The 17,252-nt window shown below is 41.6% G+C and overlaps 1 protein-coding gene and 1 long non-coding RNA gene across 2 annotated transcripts in view; one reads left to right on the forward strand and one right to left on the reverse strand.

The window, feature by feature from the left end:
- Positions 1-14,360, reverse strand: part of fam163ba (family with sequence similarity 163 member B, genome duplicate a) — a 31,399-nt gene extending 17,039 nt beyond the window's left edge. The window contains exon 1 of the mRNA XM_037753335.1: positions 13,057-14,360. The gene's annotated coding sequence lies outside the window, so the exon portion shown is untranslated. The remainder of the gene's footprint in view (positions 1-13,056) is intronic.
- On the forward strand, positions 319-15,892 carry LOC119478526. Its single transcript, XR_005204462.1, has 3 exons — positions 319-511; positions 2,676-2,680; positions 15,882-15,892. It is a non-coding gene; the product is annotated as an uncharacterized LOC119478526 (long non-coding RNA).
- The last annotated feature ends 1,360 nt before the right edge of the window (positions 15,893-17,252 follow it).

Raw genomic sequence — 17,252 nt, forward strand, 5'->3', positions numbered from 1 at the left:
GGGGCGACTCCTCTGGTTGCAAAAAGAAGTCTGATTGAATAGACGCCTGTGAGAAAATGAGCCTACTTCAAACTTGATTTATTACCTCAGTAAACATTGTAAACAGGAGTTTATGGTCTCAATCGCTAGTTTCAAGTCTTCTTCAATACAGCATGATGTTCATTTAGTAAATTATGGTCCCATTTAGAGTCAAATAGACCATAAAGCAGGTATGCTTTAGGGCGTGGCTACCTTGTGATTGACAGGTTGCTACCACGGCGTTGTCTGGTCTGGATGTTGTCCGTGTTTTTATTTTACACCTTTAACCCTGTCACAGTGTGTTTTCAGTTCATGAAAGTTAATTGTAAAATTTTTGTCGCCTAAAAACAGCATATTCAACGTTCGGTTGTACTTAGCTACACTGTCTTGTGTCACTTCTGGTTGCAAAAAAACAAGTAGCGATGCCCAAAATGCCAAATTTGAGGCTTAAAAACGGCAGTCTATAACCAATGGGTGACGTCACGTTGACTACGTCCACTTCTTATATACAGTTTATGCTCCTGACCCAAGCTCTGTACTTGTCGCACAGACATAAGAGTGGTATCAATCTTATATTCTGCAAAAGTACAAGTAGATCTTTAATCCTAAATAAAAACAAAATTGCAATTGATGTTAGAATACTAATTCAATTGATTCACCCAAAAAGTAATCAAAATCAAAAGATGCATCAAATCTCAATCTGTCAATACATTAAACATTAAAGGGGACATATCATGAAAAAACTCACTTTTTCATTGCTTGTGCTCATACATTTGGGTATCTGGAGTGTCTACCAACCCACAAACTGTGAAATAAGACAACCCAGTCAGTTTCTTGTGGGCTGCCTAGATCAGAAAACATGTGATTCAACAAACCATTCATATTTGGGTCACATGCAGGCTCATTAGAATATCGCACACAGCTTGAGAACAACCTTTGCAAAGGTGCACCATATTTTTCTCACAAGCCAATCAGAGCAGACTGGGCTTTTTCAGTATGGGGTCTTAAAGAGACGTAACGGTGTAACACAGATTTGACTGGATGTTTATTTATGTTTTTTTTTATCTCCATTAAGCCTCAATGCAAGCTGTAATATAGACCCCTCAAAAAGCTTACAAATTCCTCCTTAAGCCTTGTCATAATATTATCCTGCCTGGCTGCACTGACCCTGACTTCAGCATCACTTGATTCTCCTGCTCACCCTGTTCCAGCATAAAATTTCACCAGGCGTACAAAAATTTCTTTCACCACCGTTCCTTTGTGTCCCTGTACTCGACTCCTACCTCATCCCTCTACTGAAAGGCACTGACAAGCTTAGTTCACCCCCAACTCTGACCTTGAATCAGGCACCTGGGAAATCCCAAAGGCTGCCGGAGATAGTGGGAGAGTCTGGGGTTGTGGATGAAGAAAACAGAGCAACTAGTTTTCTCACGTAGAAAAGATCCCTCTCTCGTGTGTCCTTGTATTGCATGGGAAACGTTTCTGCAATTAGTGCCTCACTGCGGATGATATATCATAAAAATGGCCCTCGGCTAGAGCGAATATAGCACCATGAGGACGTTTGAAGAAAACGTAACGGTGACCTGGGGGTCTCTTCATTTAATTACACAGCTCGCTAAATGTCTCTCATCCATCCGAGTGACCTTGCTCCGTTGCTCTTCCAGTTCAAATTGCATGCTGATGTAATGTAACTTTAAACGCGTTGTGCATGCACTGGAAGCGACGAAGCATGCCCTTCCTTGTACCACGACATCCTGTATTTTTAGACAGTGTTTTTATTTAGATTTTTCCTCTGGAGTCCTAATCCATTTTTAGGAATATTTGAGAATGTTGTGGCACTATGATGTAGAAAATGAAGCATTTTCAAAAGAGGATCTTGACCTGCAGTATTTCTCAAAATGAGACAAGGTAACAGGAAACAATCATGTAGGCACAATGAATGGTGTTCTCTCTTCAATATTCCAGTGAAGAAACTCTATAAGTCAGTTCTCACAAAGCCACAGTCTCCTTTAATCTACCCTCTTAGCTATAAATCTCTTCTGACTAATGTACTTCAGCGTGCATAATCAATATGGGATCTACTACAACTGTCAGCTGTATTTACCTGAGTCCGTGACGGAGGCAGTCATCTCTAATCATTTTGTACAGAAATGTAACAAAACATGGATTGTTTCTCAGTATAGTGCTGTAATAAGCCCCTGGAGAAAATCACATTAGGAGGATGCTTTTTTGAGTAGCACGAGTGCTCAGATAGAGGCTCTAACCATGTCAAAGTAGCGATATTATGTTCCAACATATGTGATTGGTGTGCTTGCAAAGTAGCTGCAGACAATCTCATTTCACTGCACTTTTTTACAAAGGTTGTCCTTGTGGTGTAAGGTGCAAACAATGCCTCTTTCTGTCGAATTTTGAGCTTCTGAAATCTTGTAAAAGGATGTCATCTGTCTATCTGTCTATCTGTCAATCTGCGAGTACATTATTTCTTTTCCAAAATTGTTTTTTCCCCCCGAATGGTTGAAGAAAAATGAGTTTTCACTTTCAAATCATCTCAAAATAATTGCATATAATCACATTTTTGTCAGTCTGCCATTGCACTTCCTGTTCCTCCCCTCTGTCATGCCGTGCTCGACCCTCTGCTGTGCAAATAATACCACTAGTCTGTGTGTGACAGGCTATAATCTTGGCACCAGCAGGAGCTGAAGTTGGCTCAGAGATATTACAGTTCTTTGAACTTCACAGTTGATGGATTGAAGAGCAGTTCTTAGCCCTGAAACTGAGTGATGCGAGCGGTAAAAAGGTGTCCACAGCGCACTTCAGCTCTTGTCATTGAAATAGACGTTTAGGGTTTTTAAAAGGCTGTGACTGTATAGACCATAATCTTTATTTTTGGCTCAACATGATAGGCAAATTTCATCACTTTAAACAAGAGTCCTCTTTTAAAGAGCACACAGACATATGTATACAAAGATGGACGACATGACAACTCCCCAAATGTGAAGCCAAAACATCTCGATTGCCCCCTGGTGGCTGGCTGCAGTATACGTCATAAACCCCGCCCCCTTTATGTACATGTCAAAAAAATGTTTCCCAAAGATGGTTTCTGTAATTTCAGGTAGTTCTCATCACGCTGATGTATGTTCAAGTGGTCATTTTTCTGATAAGTTTGGTCAATCAATCATGATTGACAGCTGTGATTGACAGCTGCTCTGAGTGAAGTAGTCGTGAAGCCGGAGGAGATGTAACTTTCCATAACCGTCACAAGACAGTTTGATAGAACATGTGTCAATTTGATCACAAATATAGTTAGATATTATGGTTAGTTGTTGTTTCTTTCTAAACAGCTACCGTGGTGCTAACGTAGCTGCTCGGTGGTTCTCACGCTAACAAGCTGAGGCCGTGCTCGACTCCTGATTGGCTAAAGCAGGTGTGTGGGCGGGATCTCGATACCGCGGCTCCAGTGACCCGATCGCTAATGCGGCAGACTCTGGCTCCAAATGACGTCAAAATCTCAAGATGGCAGCTCCAGTATCCGGGATATTTTGGCTTCACTTTTGTACAGTGGGAGGAAGTGGAGACGCTTCCATCTATATATATGTATATAGTCTATGTTCTAGACACTTGGGTCTGTCTAATGTATACAGTATCAGACAGACTGCCTCTGCTGCCAATTCAACATGCTCAATCAGCCACTGATGACTAACACCAGCAGTGTTGGACACACTGCAAAAACTACAGCCAGGTCTGCTATACAGAGGCTCAATGATGGCCCAGCGCCACCGGATAGATGAATGTCAGCTTGGTGCATCAAGGCCATTAGATGCACATGGTGATCAGGCAACAATTGCAACCAGCACATCTAATAAAAACAGGTTTACTTGAGAATATATGTGTGCAGACCTCTGTTTAATATACAGGTCATAGTTTAGGCAAGTGCACATATTTGTTTGCGAGAACATTATTGTCACTTTTGGGGGAGCAGAGAAGGCAATATTTGATGGAAACTATTTATTCCGACATCTCCACACACACTTCACTCTAAATAGCATAAATAGTAGTTACCGTTCCTGCTTAGCACCGCATAAATATAACAGACAAGAACAGAGCTGCAACTCGACAGCATCTCCAGTCTGAGGGCCCTGCAGAAATAAACTGCTGTTTACGACAGAATATCAGTCTGTCGAGAGATACAGTATTCACGCAAGCTTTCTGCCCTGCTTGTTCTCTCATATTAAATAATAACAATAACAATGATGAAAAACAAACCTCAGCACTCACCCTTGGCAATGCATAGTCTCTAAATCTCATAGGTGTGTCTATTTTATTCTAACTCTAAACAGGATCATAATAGTATAGCCTCTGGTTCACTCCCGGTTTATAAGTTCAGTGTCAGTCAAATCTACTCCTGAGAAATGGCAATGACAGAGGAGACAGACTGTTGTGACACTCGGAGCTCCGTTAGGACCTCCTGGTGCGAAAAACGTTAACAAACACCGAGCAGATGATACTGTGAGTCTGCCTCTATGACAGTCAAATACATTTTTGCAAAACACTCAGAAGTGTAATCAGGGACATACACTGCGTGTGCACGCACGCACACACACAAACCTTCCCTCTGGCTACATGATCTGTTCAGGGTAATACGCTGCCCTCAAATAAATTTAATTCCTTTTCCTGTTCCTGAATTAGATAAGACACCATTAAATTACATTTTGCTCCTTGACACTTGACAATGACATCATTCCAATTTTAGACTCTTTCCTCACTTTGCTTTCTCTCCCCAAGCAACAGCATGGCACATATCATTTCAGCACTGGGTAGGGGACTGGTTAGCTTAGTTAAATTGGGATGGAAATGTCTCTTGAAAGCACAGACTGTATATAAGATGTGGACCTAGTTGCTGTGACATCACCATTGGTTTGTGGACAATGGTTTTGAAGTCTTGAGATCAGTATTTTGCCCATTGTCGTCTTGTGTTTTTGCAACCAGAAGTGACATAGTGGAGCTAAGTACAACTGAACGCCGAATAAGACATTTTTTGGTGACCAAACACTCTGTGAAAGGCTTAAAGTTCTAAGACGAAAACACGGACAACTCCAATGAACATCATGCTGTATTGAAGAAGACTTGAAACTAGTGATTGAGACCATAAACTCATGTTTACAATGTTTACTCAGGGAATAAATCAAGTGAGAAGTAGGGTCAATTTCTCATAGACTTCTTTACAATCAGACTTCTTTTTCGCAACCAGAGGAGTCGCCCCCTGCTGGCTATTAGAAAGAATGCAAGTTGAAGGCACTTCGGTATTGGCTTCACTTTTCCGAACCGTAGGTTGCCGCCTGCTTGAAACATCTCCATGCGTCTCATATAATCTTCAAAATATAGGACATAATATGTGCGTAGTGTAAACAATTACTACTACTTGTTTGGAGACGTATCGCACTTTCGGCAAATAGGGTCTAAATAGTAGCACTGGTGTGTGTGATGACATCTGGACCTGTTTGGCTTCACAGCAAAGTGGATCAATTTGAGATCAAATGCTGCATTTTACATGAAGAAATGCACTAAATTTTATTGGTTGCATGATTTTGTACCTTTCTGTTTTGCAGGGGACACATTCACTCATATGAATGTGACAGAGCTGCTGTAGCTGTAGGTTTTCTTTGGTGATTTTGATATACGGACACAAACTCTGTATACCGGCGAGGTGTCAACATACACAACAGGCATATCTCTGCTTTCCTTCACAGTCAACACTCTTTTGTTTTTCCAAGTTTGGAGCCGACTCGACTCAGAAAAGACAACATTCTTGGCACCCTGCCAGTCATGTCATTCACTTTTTGTCATCTTTCCCTTGTTTTTGCTTTCCACTGCCTCTCTCTCTTGCTGTCTGTTTAGCCTCTCCTTCCATTTGCTTTGCCGCCTTTGTCTCCCTCTCTGTTCTCTGCCACTCTTGCTCTCCGTCTGTCCAGCTGATGTACCCAGCCTCAGGGAGGGCTCTGTTCTAAAACATCACTTTGAACGGCAGCGCCACTCACAAGCCAAAACAGCGCCCCTGACTCGGGAGATTGATAGATCCCGCTGTGCGTCACTTTGCAAATCCAAAGCGGAGTATGTCAAGCAAAACGTGGTATTTACAAGAAGTCACACTACCCACAAGAGTCTCGGGAGAGTGAGACGTTAGTACGTATCTGAGGCGCTGATGAAATCATCCCACAACTGTGGCATACTGCAGATGCACCGTGGGAAATTATACCCACAGATACACATGAAAATTGGCACAAACAAAATCATCAGTTATGTGAGTCACAGTAGAAAGACTGTCCTCACCCGAAAAAAAAAATATTACTAAAATGTTTACTTTTACCTGACAGAGGCCTCTAGTGGCCGTGCAAATCACAACTCTTGTCTTTTAAGAACAAAGGCGGTATTAATGTGACACAGGAGACCATTGTTTGCATCCTGTTTCCTATGGTGGTTTCTTTTGACCATGACCATGACCTTTCCCTCATGATGCAGTATTTGTGCCCTTGTGGGTAAAATATATATATATATATATATATATATATATATATATATATATATATATATATATATATATTTGGAGCTGTGGGAGGGGGGTAATATTTCAAGAAAAAAACTCTAAAATTTGTGAGATTAAAAAGTTGGGGAAATAGCGGAGTGCAAAGCCGTGATATGCGGACAAGAATGGATGGATGGATGGATGGATGGATGGATGGATGGATGGAGAGTCAGCTACAATATATTTTATACTTGGCGGCTCACTTTTCTGCTGTGTTTAACAGTGGCATACTGTATGTGGTGTGATGAGGTTGATCCAATCTTGCAAAGTGAGGTGATGTGACTCCTTAACAAAAAAAACCCCAATATTTTTCATTACCACGGTTTTGCAGTCCACTTTTTTCAGATTTTTTCTCGTAAATTTACAACTTTATAATCTCACAAATTTGTGAGTTTTTTCTTGCAAATTTGCCACTTAAATCTCAGGGAATATCCACGTTTTTTTTCCTTGTAAATTTATGATGTTATAATTTTGCAAATTTGTGTTTTTTTTGTCCTAAATTAGCCACTTAAATCTAAGGGAATATCCGCGTTTTATTTAGTGTAAATTTATGACTTTATAATCTCACAAATCTGTGAGTTTTTTCTCGTAAATGTGCCACTTAGATCTCAGAGAATATCCACGTTTTTTTCTCGTAAATTTACAACTTTTATCTCTGAGTTTTTTCCTGGAATATTACTCCCTTTATAATGTTATGTTTTCTTTTTTTGACCTACAATGGCCCTAATACTCCATCGTATTACCTAACCTTAACCAAGTATATTTTGTGCCAAAACCTTAACCAAAGCTCTGCCAGAGAAAGTCAGAGAGAGAAAGAGACACTAAAACATCAAATGCAGGATATTTCCAGTGTTTCACTGGATAGACAGATACATAGATATGACTCTTTGCATGTGTCTACTGCATATGTGTGTGTGCTTTTAAAAGGTCTAAAAGTCCATGCAGGAGCAACAGCGGACATGCATGTCAACATGAAGGAGGTAGGGAAGATGGTAGAGAAGGCCAAGATGGAAAGAGACAGCATGAGGGGCAGTGATTAGTGGGAGTTAACAGAGGGGAAAAAAGGTAGAGGGCAAGAGAAGATGAAGAAAGAAAGGAGAGGAAGATGTAGAAGTATAGACGGAGAAGAAGGCAGCAGAGGATGAGACGATAGACGATAAAACGTAAAGATGCTTGAAGGAAATACTTTAAAAGCTGATTATTGTTTGGATGTTTGCGCTAATGGTCAGTGCTCAAGAGGCAGCGTGTGTAAAAGGATGAACGGGTCTCCAGTTACTATGGCGACAGGGCTATTACAGACTGACATTTTACCATCGTCCTTTTCTGTTTTGTTGAGTGGTTGTTTTACGCTTAAAAGTTCTAGCCGTATTGTACTTGAAGCAACTTTCCCCCCGCTCACTCACTTGTATGCTAATCTCTCAAGCTGATAAAAAAATGAAGCACGAGTGCAGTCAGGCAGAATTGCAGAGATGCATAATAAGATACAACACATCGGGAAGAGAGGAATTTATGAATGAGAATCTCTCTTCTCATGTGCATTTCTGTTGCGATCCAACTCTTGCGGCGGAGTAAGTCACGACCTTGCTGAGCTGGCTTGTTCTTAAATTCTTTTCCGCTTCATCACTTTTCAAAAAGGACCATGTCGACGTCTGCAGCTTTTTAGTCTCAGATTCAACATTATACCGCTAAACTTGGCTGCTTCCATGATGAGCGTGTAGGCTTTGGACCATAAAGTCTGTAATGAGAAGGGCCCCAGGCTTCTTTGAAATGTACTGCATATTGTGGGTTATACTTATACGGACAAAATGCAAATTGTAAACTTAGTCTGAGCAGTGTGTCGTCTGCCTTTATATTCAGTGTGAAATACAGGCCATATAGACAGACTTGCTTAAAGGGAAATTCGACGTTTTCAGAATATAAGTCTTATTTTTTTGTAGCTCTAACCATCATTCCTACATTTTACTCATTTTTACCAAATCCAAATAAGGAAATTCCCAGTTTCATCATATTGTCTTACATATTTAGAAGTTCAAACAGAGGTCAATCCCTTGCTTTCTTACCATGATTGTGAGCCAACAGTTTTTTAGTGCAATGATTGACTGTCATGGACATGTGTTGACCACTTTCCCTTCAAACTAATTCATTTACAGCCCGTTAACACGAAAAGGCATATCAATGACACGATAATGCACAAGGCATTTAGTGCACTTACTTTTGGCGTGTCATTTCTATGCCATGTAGTCTATGCTGACTGCAATGTAAACGCATCCACGTACACATGCTACGCTCAGAGATACTGACGTGGAATAAAATGCAGGAAAAAACGCTTATGATGGGCAGGAGAGTCCAACAAACACAGGACATTCAACCAGGAGACCAGTGTTCGAGACCAGTGTTTTGTTTTGTAAGTTACCTAAGTGACGTTTGTGACGTGTTTTTCGTACTTGTGTTACGTTGTTTCCATTCGTATTTTACTTAGTTTACGTACGTATTTCAAGCCCAACCATGATGTTTTTCCTAAACCTAACTAAGTGTTTTTGTTGCCTCAACCTAACTGCAGACATTACTGTAGTTTTGTTGCGTTGTTTTTTAAGCTCTGAGATTTGGAGTGATCATTTGTGGAGAAACTCAGTTTTACCGATCGATTAAATCAACTAATCGATTAGTCAAAAAATCGTGTGAGTGTTAGTCGACTAAGAATTTCCTTGGTCGAGGACAACCTTTGTGGCGTACAAATGACACACGAAAAGCCTAAAATGCGTCGTCATCAGACGCGGAATGTCCGTGTAATGTCGTGCTATTTCTACGCCTTCCCATGAGAGCGAGTTGCATTTTAAGTGGAATAAACTGAGGTTTGTTTACAACCTGTCTGATGTTGTGACTGCTCATTTTGCTCGACCTAATTGTGAAGTGTGTCTCGTGATGTCATCGTTTCTCCAGATCTCAGCAATTAAGTTGCTGAGTAAGATGTTGTAAGGGAATGAAGGCCACAACTATGGAAATTAGGCCCCATCTTGGGAAAAGAAAACACTGTTTATCATATTAACTAATACAATTATTGGCACTATTTATAACACATGTGCGTGACAATCCACAAACACACGTGATAATGAAGCTGCCATGGGTGAGGTACGAGAAGGGAAGGACACAGGTTTTCTTCTGCTGCTGTTTTCTCCTCACCCTCTTCCTGTTCTTCATCCCCCCGCCTCCCCTAACCTCCCCTCTACTCCTCAGAATGAGCTCCAGTGTTTTACAATCACTCACTGGGATGAGGGCAGCCGACCAGCGGCTTGTGCACGTATGTGCTCGCGCCTGTAACACGTGCGCTGGTGATGTTGGTGTCTGCGTGGGAACCCATCTGTGCGTGAGCGTGATGTGTGAGCATGTCAGGGTGTATATGGCTGCAAGGGGGGAGAGCGGAGAGCGGTGCAGAGGGGGAGGGGAAGGGGAGAGACGGGTGGAGGAAGGGAGGAACGGGTGGTGACTGTTTAACATGATCATTGGGCGGCCATATTCCCCCCCCCCCCAGTAGTCTCAATCCATCCACTCCACTTCTCCTTCCTCCTCTTTATCCTGACCACAGCGGATCTATCATGACTCCCTCTCCCAGTTGTGCATTTTAAAAGGTAATTAAGCTGATATGTGAGTACACTTTAAATGCCCAGAAAAAAAAGGAAGTGCTGCCTCTGTAATTGCATTCACTCTTAGCTGGTTTTTGCCCGTTTAAAGCTGCCCTCCTCCTCTCCCTCTCTCTCTCCCTATTTTACATGCCTTCTACACCTTTCTTCATTTTTTTTCATCACCCATCTGTCTTTGAAATTTGCTTTCTTCCATCCTACTCGGCCGTTAGTCCTTCAACTCCCTCTCTCTCTCTCTCTCTCTCTCTCTCTCTCCCTCTCCTCCTCCTCGTCTCCCTCCTGCTGTAATGACTGAGAGGCTGGTAGACCAGCATCAGCAGCAAGCAGACGAGAAACACACAGTCACTCATAGTCACGCTCCGAGGGGGACTTGAATGTGTGTGTGTGTGTGTGTGTGTGTGTGTGCGTGCACGCGGGAGTATGACTGATCTCCCAGGGGGCCAAGGTTGTTCCGAGGGTCACTGAGGAAGTCGCCATGGGAACACAAGCCCTGCCTTGTCTTTCATTGTTGTAGGCCCTCTAAAAGCACAGTGTGTTTTTGTGTGTGGATTTATTTTCTTCGCAGTCCACAACAATGAATAGTCCCAGTTGTCATTCCTCATTCTAGCTTTAAGTCATACCGTCTTAAACGATGCGATGCGATGCGATGCGATGCGATGCGATGCGATGCGATGCGATGCGATGCGATGCGATAGGCTATGGTACGGTACGGTACGGTACGATACGATACGATACGGTACGGTACAGTAGGGGACGATACCATACCATACCATACCATATGGAGTGTACTGCCTTGTCTTTTATTGTTGTTGGCCTTCTAAAAGCACAGTGTGTGTTTGTGTGTGAATGTGTTTTCTTTGCAGTCCGCAACATGAATTTAGTCCCAGTTGTCATTCCCCATAGTTGCTTTACGTCATACCGTTTTAAACTATATGTTACAATACAATATAATACGATACGATACGATACGATGCGGTGAGGCGCGGCGCGGCACGAAGCGATGCGATGCGATGAGATACGGGATAGTATGGAACGGTACCGTAGGGGACGGTATGATATGGTACGGTACGGTACCATATCATATCATATCATATCATATGGGGCATGACTTAGAAAAATAACAGCACTGACATCACAACATAATTCATCGCAGCTCAATGAACAGCCACACATACAGCAGAAGACTCCCAGGTACCAATCTGAGTAAAGTGTGCAACCTTCAGCCCTCTGTGCCCCCCGGGAAATTAAAGGAAAAAAACCTAGACTAAGCATCTAAGGTGTTAGAACACAACGAGCCCCCAGAGCCTCTCTGCAACTGTACCGGAGAAATGAACGCCATTCTGCCATTTGGTGTTTTGATGGTGGTGATGGTGGTGGTGGAGAGCAGTGAAATATGGTGACTGCGAAGGCCACAGCATATATTGTTCATATGTTCAGTGACCCTTTGTGCACCTGTATGCATCTGCATTGCTTTTGTCCACTCATTTATTCAGGGTTCTTATTGAATTTGCTACACATCTGTATGGAATGGTTTGGGGATCCGATGAGATTAGATCTCAAACATTTAATAACGTTAATGAGGAAGAGGTGAGGCATTTACGGAGATGAGCTAAGGTAAACAGACATGTGGGAATCAATAACTCCACTTGACGTCTGCTGATACACAAGCACAGTAGAGAATAAGGAATATTATTCCACCGTTGGTAGTTTTAAGCGCACAATACAGTCTGAACTGGTGCTGAACTTTGGACTGAAACAGCACAATGGAGTTGAGATACTCTAACAGGTAGGGATGCTGTATTACATTTATGATATTTTCCAACAATATGTTATTTTCCAATCTGGGCAGTATGAAATAGTGCATCTCAGCTAATTATCCCCAAGACTCTTAAGCTCCATCTCTTTACTGTAACACCAATAATACCTTTTGTACATAGAAGGATGGTTTATGTCATAACTATTCCCAATCACTCTTGAGACACATGAACTACAGAGGTCAGGAGTTATCATCACATGCAAATTCTTTTTCAGGCTCAATTTCCTGCTCCCTCTATGCTGTTATTAGAGACAGCAAATATCCCCTTTTTATCAACTCTAAATACCAAAATGTAATTTCCACAGCTACACTTCTAGCTGGTTGGTTATTACTTCATGTGGTGGTGGGTTGCATCCTGTGTGCTCCCTTGCCTGAAATATAATTTGTCATTTTTAACCCCATTCAGTTGAATGTTTTTCGTTAATGCTGCTTGAGATGCATTTCCACCCAGCCTAAAAATATCTGGAGCAAAACAGTTTGGATGTGACCATGGCTAACAGTTGGTGACAGTAGCTGTGGCTCATGAGCCATGCTGTTTTTGTCAGCATGTGGCAAGCCGGGCCAGCCAGCGAGTCTGTTCAGACAAAAAGCTCTGATCTGAACCTCTCCCTCGCCTTTACCCTCTCATCTATCTCTCATCTGCCTGTTTGTATATATAGATCCACTGCTGTAACATGCTTTAATTTAAGCTTAATGTTGGGTATATGGACTATAATGAATTAGAAATGATCAGGGTGAAATAGTGAAATAAGAAAAGCCTCACATATCCTGCTGTAAGACAAGTGTGGTTCTGTCCATGGTGCTGAAACGAGAAACTCTTCTCAGCTCAAGCATCCATCCATCCATCCATCTTTTCTGTGTCTCAGCAATTAATCATATCTATTTTCAAACAAGCAGAAAGCAGCCAACTTCTCATGTATGACTCAACAAGCAGATGCAAAAAAATCCAACATAAGGAGGAGTGAATGGAGCAGAACCTTCTTTCTTTAAAGGGTGACTCTTACCTTCAGAGATAAGAGGAATTCACCTGGTCACATCTAGGGTAGTGGTGGCTCCTTGGAGCTGCAGGTCCTGACCTCTGCTGGTTGGACTTTGTGTGTCAATCTCAGTCACTGAATAATAATGAGACCAATAGCAAGAAGAAGAAAAAAAGCCCCAAATGTCAGCAAAGTAATCAGCAAGTGCCAGCTATCGAATTGAGCTCGACTTGAGTCCAAAATTAAAAACCCTGCTGGGCCTGATCCTCTTTAGTTGTTAATTAAAAGGAGAAAAAAAAAAAATAGCATATGCACAAAATATTCTTTGTTGCCAGACTACTTTCCCAGACACATTCTTGTCATGCAAAACATTTTCTGTCCAATTCCAGACTCAGATTTTCAGAAAGACACCTGAAAAAACACCCCAAAAAAGACGCACCAAGAAAAAAACGCACCAAAAAAAACAACAATAATATCTCTGGAAAGACGCGCACAGTTCCATCCACAACAAGCTTTGTCTGGAGTTGTTTGAACAGTAGAGAGACTGGTTCAACCAACGCTGCCCGCAAAATAAAACACTCCTACGCAAACATCATCATCATCACCATCATCATCAGCCTCGGCAGCAGCAGCAGCAGCAGCATGTGTGTTGGAGGAGGAGGAGGAGGAGGAGGAGAATAGAGGATGAGAGAAAATCTCGACATCTCCATTTCAACAACCAGCTTCCCACTGTCCAGAGGGGGGTCGAGGTCAGAGATTTTTATTGTAGTGCTGTTGCTCCAAAGCCAAATGGACGCTTGGCTTCTTTTTCTTCCTCTTCCTCTTCTTCTTTCTACCAATCTATTTATCTATCTCCTCCCTCCCTCCAGTGCGCTCCTCTCTTTGCGCCCCATGTTTTGGAGGAAAAAGAAAGCAAGCCGGTCCAGTCTGCTCTTGCACGCTCCAGGGCTACAAAGTGTCTGCAGCTGGTTTGCTCCCAGAGAATATACAGGCTGCTGCTGTAGATTTATATATTTGCTGTATTTTCCGTTTTTCTTTTTTCTGATTCCTGCAGAGCGACGTCTTAAAATGCGCTTTGAATTCAGAGGTGGCTCCTATTTAGCGCCTGCAGACCCAGAGAGGATGTGGTTGCAGCCTGGAGTGTGTGCAGCAAGCAAGCAGCCTGAGAGATGGCGCTTTAGTCACAGGCTCAGATTGGCTGTGGGGTGCTAGTAGAGAGATGGAGAGAGGAGGAGAGGAGGAGAGGAAGAGGAGGAGGGGACAAGATGCTGGATGAAGTCTCCTTTGACTTCCAAGCAGAAGTCTGTGAGCTGTGTTGGGACTTAAAGGCATTCAATGGTGCTGGGTTTTTTAGCAGCTAGAAATTTCCATTACATCAAAAAAATCTTAAGAATCCACACAGTCTTTCTACACTGAATGTATAAAATGACTTGCATGAAAAAAGTCACCATCACAAGTCTGGAGAAATAACAGAAAAAAAGTTCAAAAGGGACAAATTCTGCAAATGTACAAACAGCAACCATCACATAAATCGGAGAGATCTCTGTAAACCAGAAGCTGGTGCAGCGGATTCATTAAAGCTTCAATAGGCAGACATTTCCTGGCAATCATTGGACAAAAAAAATCCATAATAACCTTTCAGCATATTGTAATTCAAGTGCTCTGAGAAGAAAACTCTGCACCTCCTCATGGCTTTGTCTTCAGGCTTTAGAAAATCTAGCTCCGTGACGGGAGACTTTGGCCAATCACAGATCATTTCAGAGAGAGAGCGCGTTCCTATTGGCTGTGCTCCGTCTGGTGGGCGGTGCTTGGTATTTCCTCGACAGATCTCAACATGGCTGCTGGTGTCAAAAACTTTCTCAATTTACAAGCTAAACAGTACACTACAAGATGTTTCTGAAAACATTTGAGGTGAGAAATAGGCGTTACAGTAACAGAATATTGATTCATATTTGATCAGCGATGCCTTTCTTGACCGTTTGATTGGAGTTCGCAAGTGACTGACAGCTGCTCAGAGACGACAAGGCTCCAGCTCGGCTCGGATTGGTTCTTTTCCTCCAGTCTGTGAAATAGGATATAGCGACTGTTTTATAAAAAATAACTTTTTTTAAATCATATTTGTTCCAATCTCGCCTATACTGCTGCTTTAAGAGCTCTGAGCCACAAAGTCTTACACAAGCACATCTACGCTGAATATAAAATGACTTGCATTAAAAAAGTCCCCATCATAAGTCTGGAGAAATAATACAGAAAAAAAGTATAAGAGGGATCCTCAGACAAACAAACAACAAAACAAATGTGAGAGATCTCTGTGTTCTCCTATTACACTGGAAACCAGAAGCTGGTGCAGCAGATTCATTAAGCTTCCCACTTACAGTTGCTGCAGTTAATCAGCCAAACTATATGCATAATGTGACAGCCGACTCTATAAAGATAATTAAAATATTACACCTGTCCTTTCTGCCCAAGGTTCATCCAAGGTGGAAAAACAAACTGTCCCTCTGTCTGGAACAAAACATCCATTAGGACGACGGACACAACTGGATCGTTTTTCCTCTCTCTCTGTGCCTCCCTCTGCCTTTTGTCCTTTCCCTCTGTCTCTGTTTCAGGACATATTAGGAATCCGTCCATGGCTTTGAATGTGTTTCTTAACTCCCTTTCTTGTGATTCATGTGCCTCTCTTTGTGCCACAGTATTCTCCTCTTGTCAACCTCTGAACATGAACTGTTCCACTACATTTTTCTTCCTCTATCCCTCTCTCTCTTTTTTTCTCCTCTCCGACTCTTCACTCATCGTTTCCCCTAATTACCCAATCCACCTCGCCTCTCCCATTCAGATCAGACGAGGGGCAGTTTGAGGCGACGTTAAAGAGTAGCGGTGTGAGTTTTTATTGCATTCATTATTCAGACTCACAGAAGTGGAGATTAGTGCACTTTGAGAGTGCGCGGCGTTGAAATATTCATATAAGGAGAGAATGAGATGGTTGGATTTGTCATGTTGAGGTGAATTCTGCTTTTATACATTCCTCTCTCTCTCTCTCTTTCTCTCTCTGTGTGTGTGTACATGCATGCCGGGTAAGGTGTGTCAGAGTGGCTAAGAGGCACCTCATAAGATTCAAATAAAAGTAATGGGAGAATTTAAATTAAGCTTTTATTGTATCATCAATGAACAGGTGTGTACACAATAACATCAACCACTGCAATTGAGCACAATCTTTTTTTGTTAAAGCTGGTTTACCAAACAGGTAAAGTGGACAACTGTCCTGGGGTCCCAGACCAAGTTAACTACAATGATGTAGAATGGTTTTGGTGCTTTGCAAACTTGTAAGGAATTTTTCACAGCTTAAATTGAGGCTATGCAACTTTACAAAGAAAAAACAACACTATCTTTCTTGCAGAAATGTTGAATTCATAAGCAACACAACACACCTTTGCTCAGTTCAATACACTCAGGTTTTACTAGAAACAAAGAAACATGTTCTTCCTTTGTCCTGAAATGGTCCTAAATTTATACTAGAGTACTTACGGTAACACTTCATTTTACAGGTCCGCAAAAGTTCATGGTAATTATAGGTGATAATTAGCAAGTAACCTATTTGAAATGTCTGCCAAATTACCCCAATATTTACCTCACAATTAATCGAAACTTACATTATTATAAACATTATTTAATAATTGTATGCTAAAATTGCATATAATGAGCCCTGTGCGCTGCTCTTCATCGGAGGTGGAAAACCAACACTAGAAGACACTTCAGATCAGGCACAAATCTCACCATTGTGTGACTTCTTGTCTACACAAATGTAATCTGGTAGTAATGTAATGATTCAGTTTTTTTTAAAGAAATTTCAAATAAGTTATTTGCTAATTATTATCTATTTATCAGCAGACATGGAAATACAGCATATCAATTAACTTTGTATTTATTTTCCTGGAAATGTATTAAATAAATTACCAGCTCTTGGGAAATAGCGGAACATAATAATTAAATAATGTCTATAATAAAGTAATTTTCGATCAATTTTACTTGCATTGATAAATAGGTTACTTGCCAATTACCACCTAATTACCATGAAATTTGCGGACCTGTAAAATGAAGTGTTACCGTACTTCTTTGTTTATGAATGAAGCGGTACACAAGTTGAAGCCGTTGAAGCAGCCACGCCTTTTTTTTGGGGGAAAAAAGGCCCCGTAAAAATGTTCCTGGAACTTAATTTAGACCCT

This window comes from Sebastes umbrosus, chromosome 19, assembly GCF_015220745.1.
Source record: "Sebastes umbrosus isolate fSebUmb1 chromosome 19, fSebUmb1.pri, whole genome shotgun sequence".
Lineage (NCBI taxonomy): Eukaryota > Metazoa > Chordata > Actinopteri > Perciformes > Sebastidae > Sebastes > Sebastes umbrosus.